Here is a 6,429-nt window from a genome sequence, read left to right on the forward strand (position 1 = left end):
ACTTTTGAATACCAATGCATGTCTTATTTAATGGGTTTAAAGTTATTATTTTGAGGGCGTTACAAAAATGGCGCCAAATCTTCCACCAAATTTTCCAAGGGCGGGAAATTGTTTTGTGACGAAAAATAAAATTTAGAGACGAATAAAATTTTCGTCACCTATTGTTTTATTTGATTTTAAGCATTTGGTGACGAAATTTGGTTTTCGTCTCTAAAAATAGTACAATTGGAGGCGAAATCTTATTTTCATCACTAAAACATGTATATTTGGAGACGAACTATTTTTTCGTCATGCGTTTTTGTCACCATAGACCTTTTTTGTTAAAAAAAGTTTTTTAATTCTCACAAAAGTTTAACTCTCACAAAAGTTTAACTCCAGACAAAAGTTAAACTCTCACAAAAGTTTAAAAAACTAAAAAACCTAACCCAAACAAGACTTTTTAACTCCAGACTAAAAAAGCCAAAAAACTAACACACTTTCCAAATGAAGCCTAAAATTTAACATTTTGATACTATAATAATATCAAAATTTAATTAGGACCATCCATTTTAGCATTATAGCTTTGGAGATGCTTGAATAGGTCTTACCATTTATATTTTTACTAATATCGTGGTGATATATCACATAATAAATATGATTTCTACTAATATTGTGGTGATACATTAAGGGGTTGGCCTAGTGAGCATAATTTGGGGCGTTTCATTTTTTTAGGTTAGTTGATATAGGACATTTTCTTGGACTTAAATGGGCCCCTGTAAGTGGATGGTAGAATTAGTTAAAGTACATGTAAACTAATTTGGACATCCGATTATCAAAACAAAAAATAATAAATAAAATAAGATAAGAAAGTAAGTCATCATAACATTATGGGCAAATTACACTTGGAAGCTCTGCAATCCACTTTATCTCATGACATTTACAACGTGACAGTCAACTATTTATGATGATGCTGCGTGCTCCAGATGGAACAGGTTGGGTAGATCCGCACTTCCCAAACTATTGTCCGATCGTTGGACCCACGGAGAAACCTGCACAAGAGTTCAACGGGGAACGGGGAGTCCCCCAGCGAACCCTCCGACGAACAAATTAGAGAAGAGAGGGAGTGATAAAATGTAGAGATAGGATGGTGATAGAGAACTTAACTTTCTCTTTGTCTTAGAAGCCTGCTTATATCTTTTGTTCATCATTTCCTTGTCCACTCCGAGCTGTCATGTTGGCCGAATGTCTATGTTCTAGCTTGCCTTGTTTGTGGTGAATCTGTTTTGTTCCGACGTGAAGGGGTTATCGTAATAAATGCTGCAGAACTCATTAATGGCTGATGTGTGGTGCAATAACTCTGCAGGATCTTTGTTTGCTGATGTGGTTGATTCTACTCTTGACAAGTGTCTAGATGTCATTGGTTCTTGGTGTAGCGTTGGGTTCTAGGAAAGTTAGGCTTTAGTGTTTGAATCATGGATTGGACCATAAGTGGTGGGCCAAAAGCCCCTATGGGCCCACCTACGTCAGTAGTCCCCCATTCCTAAGTGCAGCTTCAGTCCAACGAAGGGAATAAAGAGGAAGATAAGGGTTGTGAGAGGTCGAAGAAAATAGGACCGATTGGGAGGTGGGCCGACTGCGGAAGGTGGCCGAGTGGACGGACCGACCGTGAGGGGGGCCGATCTCGAAGAGAGTTGATCGCGAAGGGATGTCAAGTGGACGGACCGACCACAGGGGGGGTTGACCGTGAAAGGAGCTGACCGCGAAGGGAGGTCGAGTGGACGGACCAACCGCAAGGGGGGCCGACTGCGAAGAGAGCCGACTACGAAGAGTGGCCGAGTGGACGGACCGACTGCAAGGGGGCCGACCGCGAAGAGAGCCGACTGTGAAAGATGGTCGAGTGGACGGACAAACCGCAAGGGGGGGCTGACCGCGAAAGGAGGTCGAGTAGACGGACCGACCTCAAGGGGGGCCGACCACAAAGAGAGCCGACCGTGAAGGGTGGCCGAGTGGACGGACCAACTACAAGGAGGGGTCGACCGCGAAGAGAGCCGACCGCGAATGGTGGCCTAGTGGAAAGGGGAAATGGCGGTGCGCGGGGCTCGAGAAACGGCAGGGCACATGGTGATGTGAAGTGGAATAGACAGGGAAGGGGAAGAGAGTAGTGGATCGTGGGCGTATACGTGGCAGGATCCTTTAATGAGGGAGGTGACGCGTTAGTAAAAAGTGAAGGGATAAGGTAATATAGGGCAGTGAAATAGCAGGAGCGGGAATTTTTCAAAATTTTTCAAACTGGTGAAATTTAATCTTGACCCTTGGAATATAGGCAAACCATAGGCATTTGGAGTTGTTCGCTTTACCTACCTTATTGCCAAGAACCAACACATCCCTGAAGTGAACTCATTTGTCTCGCGTGACACACCTCTGCAACACTTTGCGAACTTCCTTGTGCCAGTGTCTGAAGCAATACGTAGACACGTAGGAAGGATGGTCTAAGAAGAAGTGCCAGCTGCAAGGCTTGACTTTTTGGGTGATGACGACGCGGTGGAATTAGCGGAACAGTATCGGGTGGAGCGAAGGGAGGCGAGGGTAGTTGGTCAAGCAGTGCAAGCTTGTCCGATGCCGATGATTGCGGCCGCGAGGCCCATCAGCCAAGTGGAGCCGGATCACTGGCACACCAAGCCAGATAGATCCACGTTTACAGCGGAGGAGTTGGAGGGGGTACGAAGGAAGTACCAAATTCCTGCGAAAATAGGGTTGAGGCTACCCACGTCCAAGGAGAGGGCATCGGATGTACGGTCGGACGTGTTCAGCCTATACGAGGAGGCATTGCGGGGGGGTCTGAGGCTACCACTCCCCTAATTTGTAGTGGATGTGCTTAACAGGTTAGAGGTGGCGCTAGGGCAGTTGATGCCGAATGCCTAGAAGATATTAATGGCCTGTGCAAGCGCCTGGGCGTAGGCGACCGGAGGGGCGGTCATGACGGTGGAGGAATTCTTCTCTTGCTACAAGGCCTTCGGTCAACAGGAGATGTGGGTGACCTTGCAGGCTGTGGCGGGTCGGGGTCTAGAGGCGAGCTTGCTGTCCTCGGTGAAAGGCTGGAGACTGAGGTGGTTTTTCGTGTCAGCGAACGGTGGGAGGGGGGTTCACACAACATTGAAGGTCCCCACAAAATCGGTTGAGCCAAAGTTGGATGTGGCGGTCAAAGACAGGGTAAAGAAGATGAAGGAGTGGAGGGAGGAGAAGGGGGTGAGGTGGGATGAGCTGGTCCTTCTTTCAACATTGTTTGCTTTGAAATTGGGACTGTAGCCGTCTGAGGAGGATCCGACGAAGGCAGAATTGGAGGTGCAGAGGAAGGCGGAGGAGGAGGAGGAGGATGAGAGGAGATTGTTCGCCAAAGCGGATAAATATAAAGAGACACAATTCGGGCCTTCTCCTATGCTGGTAATGAGGGAGCGGGTCCGACCGCGTCCCAAGCCGCTGGGCGACAAAGATTTAACTGGGTTTGCCCTCATTCCGTCCCCAGTTGACCCATTGAATGAGAGGGGTAAACTGGAGGTGGAGGTAGTTTTGAAGAAGTCAAGGGAGAAGATGGGGGGCGTGGAGAGGGGGAAAGACGCCCTTGCCTTGAAAAAGTTGAAGGTTGGGGAGAGGTTGCCCCTATGGTGGAGAAGATGAAGGAAGGAAGGGCGGAGGCGGCTGCAGAAGGGGAGACCGTCCAACTTCCAAATGACGATAAGGGTCCGAGTGCCCAAGTGCAGAGCGAACACTTGGGCTCAAGTGTCCAAATGGCGACGACGGTGGTACCTGCCCCAGAAGTAACCCCCAATCCTAGTGAAGAGAAAACTGGGATCAGCAAACCAGAGACGAGTGCCGCGTTGGCAACCGCGTTGTACTATGTGCATGCGCTAGCAGGTCGCTCGATAGAAGGGAAGGAAGCCAGGGTCGCAGCCGACCGCCTTATTGGAGTGGTGGAGGATGCGGCCGTACGGTCCATGGCACGGTTGACAAAGACCGACCTCTTGCGGGGGTTTTGCTCAGCCCAAATGGAGGCGGCGACCCTGGCAAGTGCCTTGATAAACAAAGCAGCACGCTCGAAGATGGGAGGTGGAGCCGCTGAGGACCCAGCTGGAAGAGTCAAAATTGTAGCTGCACAACCTAAGGGTTGAAACAACAGGGTGGAGAAGGCCGCTCGAAGTGTATGTGCGAAGGGGTTGGAGTATGCTCAAAAGGCGAAAGTCATGGAGGTGTTTGCGGTGGTGCAGAGCAACTCGGCGGGGCGAGCTAGTGCCGAGCTCCTCGCAACCAAGTTAGAGTTGGAAGCAGAGCGCCACAAGGCGATATCGCTTGAGTTCGAGTTGGCGGTCGAGAAGAGGAAACTAGGGGAAGTCCAGCAAGCTTGCACCACCGCCAACGAGAGGTGGGAGGAGGCCATGACCTCTAATGAAGAGCTGCATGACCAGGAGATCAAGGACAAAGAAACGGTAGACGGTCAGATCGCTGAGTTAGAGAAGGGTCTGGCGGAGGAAAGGGCCAAATTGGCGTTTGAGAAAGTGGCGTACCTTAACCTGTGCAAGGCGGCGGTGGAGCAATTCAAGGAGTCCGACGATTTCCAAATAGCCATTGATGCCGCAGTCGCTAGGAGCTTTGCGAGAGAGGGGGATGGGGGGTTGGGCCGTCAGGAGTGGCCGTTGGAAGTAGGAGTGAAGAGGAAGTGATCTAGAGCTTCCAGCGGTCGGACTTCTACAAACATGAAATGGCTGAGTTCTGGAACAGCAGATGGATGACCTTCAAACATGAAGCGCAAGAACTATTCCCAAACGTGGATTTCAGCCGCGTGAAGGTAGCAGAAGACGACGTTGCCCAAACACCCCTGGACAAGGGGATTGAGGAGGAAGATCTGGCCTCTAGCGAGGAAGAGTGATCTATGTATAAATTTTGTGTTTTGTTTGTTTTGTTATTATTGTTGTTGTTGTTGTTTTTTTTTTTTTTACATGTAATTTTGTGCAATTCCTGCAGCGAAGTGTATGAAATCGTAAGTGTGTAAATAAAACAACGAATTTTTGGTATGATTGTTGTCGCTACGTCTTGTGAGTTGTAAATTTGGAAATGATGAAAATGGCAGAGCAGAATTCAATGAAAAATGGGTGTGAAAGTAAGACTTGTGTGTGAATAGTGAAAGTTGCTAGTAGATTGTGATGTAAAAAGTTTGGAAATGGGCAGCCAGCCTAACTTGTGAGGAAACCATGATGCAAAAATCGTTAAAAATGGGCATACATGAAAATGTTGAATAAGTTAAAAATGAAAGACTGGCTTGGACGACTATGGACTTGGATTTTAACTAAATTAAAAATGCAAAGTTAAAAATGTAGAAAATGTTAAAAAATGTTGTAGTATGGGCCTGGATTGTGACATTAAATTACGAAAATGGACAGGCCGAATTCTTCCTTCGAGTTCTAAGTAAGACTGGGAAGGCCCTTCATCTGGTTGAACTCTTCATACTCAGTCTGGCTGTGGCTTTAATTAACTCAGTTTGGCTGAGCCCTTCGTGCTTAGTCTGGATGAGGCTTTAATTAACTTAGTCTGGCTGAGCACTTCGTATTCAGTCTGACTGAGGCTTTAATAAACTCAGTCTGGCTGAGCCCTTCGTGCTCAATCTAGCTGAGGCTTTAATTAACTCAGTCTAGCTGAGCTCTTCGTGCTCAGTCTGGCTGAGGCTTTAATTAACTCAGTCTGGCTAAGGCTTTAATAAAATCAGTCTGGCTGAGCTCTTCGTGCTCAGTCTGGCTGAGGCTTTAATTAACTCAGTCTGGCTGAGCTCTTCGTGCTCAGTCTGGCTAAGGCTTTAATTAACTCTGTTTAACAAGTCGTTATTGAAACACAACGCAGATAACGGAGATATAAAATCATTGTCATTTAAGGCGTAGCCTATTGATCACTAATTTACACCATGTATGAGGAGGACAAAAATAACCAGTGCGTAGATTGTCAAAAAAAACATACAGCAAATGATCAATACAAAAATAAGACATGGCACTTTACTAGAAATAACGCTTCAAGTGCTCAGCGTTCCACGGGTGGGGGAGGTCTTGGCCTTCCATATCCTGGAGTCGGTAAGTGCCCGGGCGAGGTCTGGCCTTTACAATGTAAGGTCCTTTCCACTTGGCTGCTAGCTTGCCCTCGGCAGGATTTTTGGTGGCAACAGTTGTTTCGCGCAAAACTAGGTCGCCAACTGTGAACTCTCTCGGTCGGACTTTGCGGTTGTAGTGTGCTCTCATTTTCTGTTGATATGAGGCCCGTCTGATAGCAGTGGTTTCTCGGAGCTCTTTAATCAGGTCTAAGTCAGCCCAACACAATTCTTCGGTTAGTTCTGGATTCGGGTGCAAAACCCTCGGGGTTGGCAGGCCGATTTCCACTGGGATGACTGCCTCAACGCCGTATGTTAAACGAAAG

This window comes from Camellia sinensis, chromosome 8 (assembly GCF_055761805.1).
Source record: "Camellia sinensis isolate YWXY chromosome 8, ASM5576180v1, whole genome shotgun sequence".
Classification (NCBI taxonomy): Eukaryota; Viridiplantae; Streptophyta; class Magnoliopsida; order Ericales; family Theaceae; genus Camellia; species Camellia sinensis.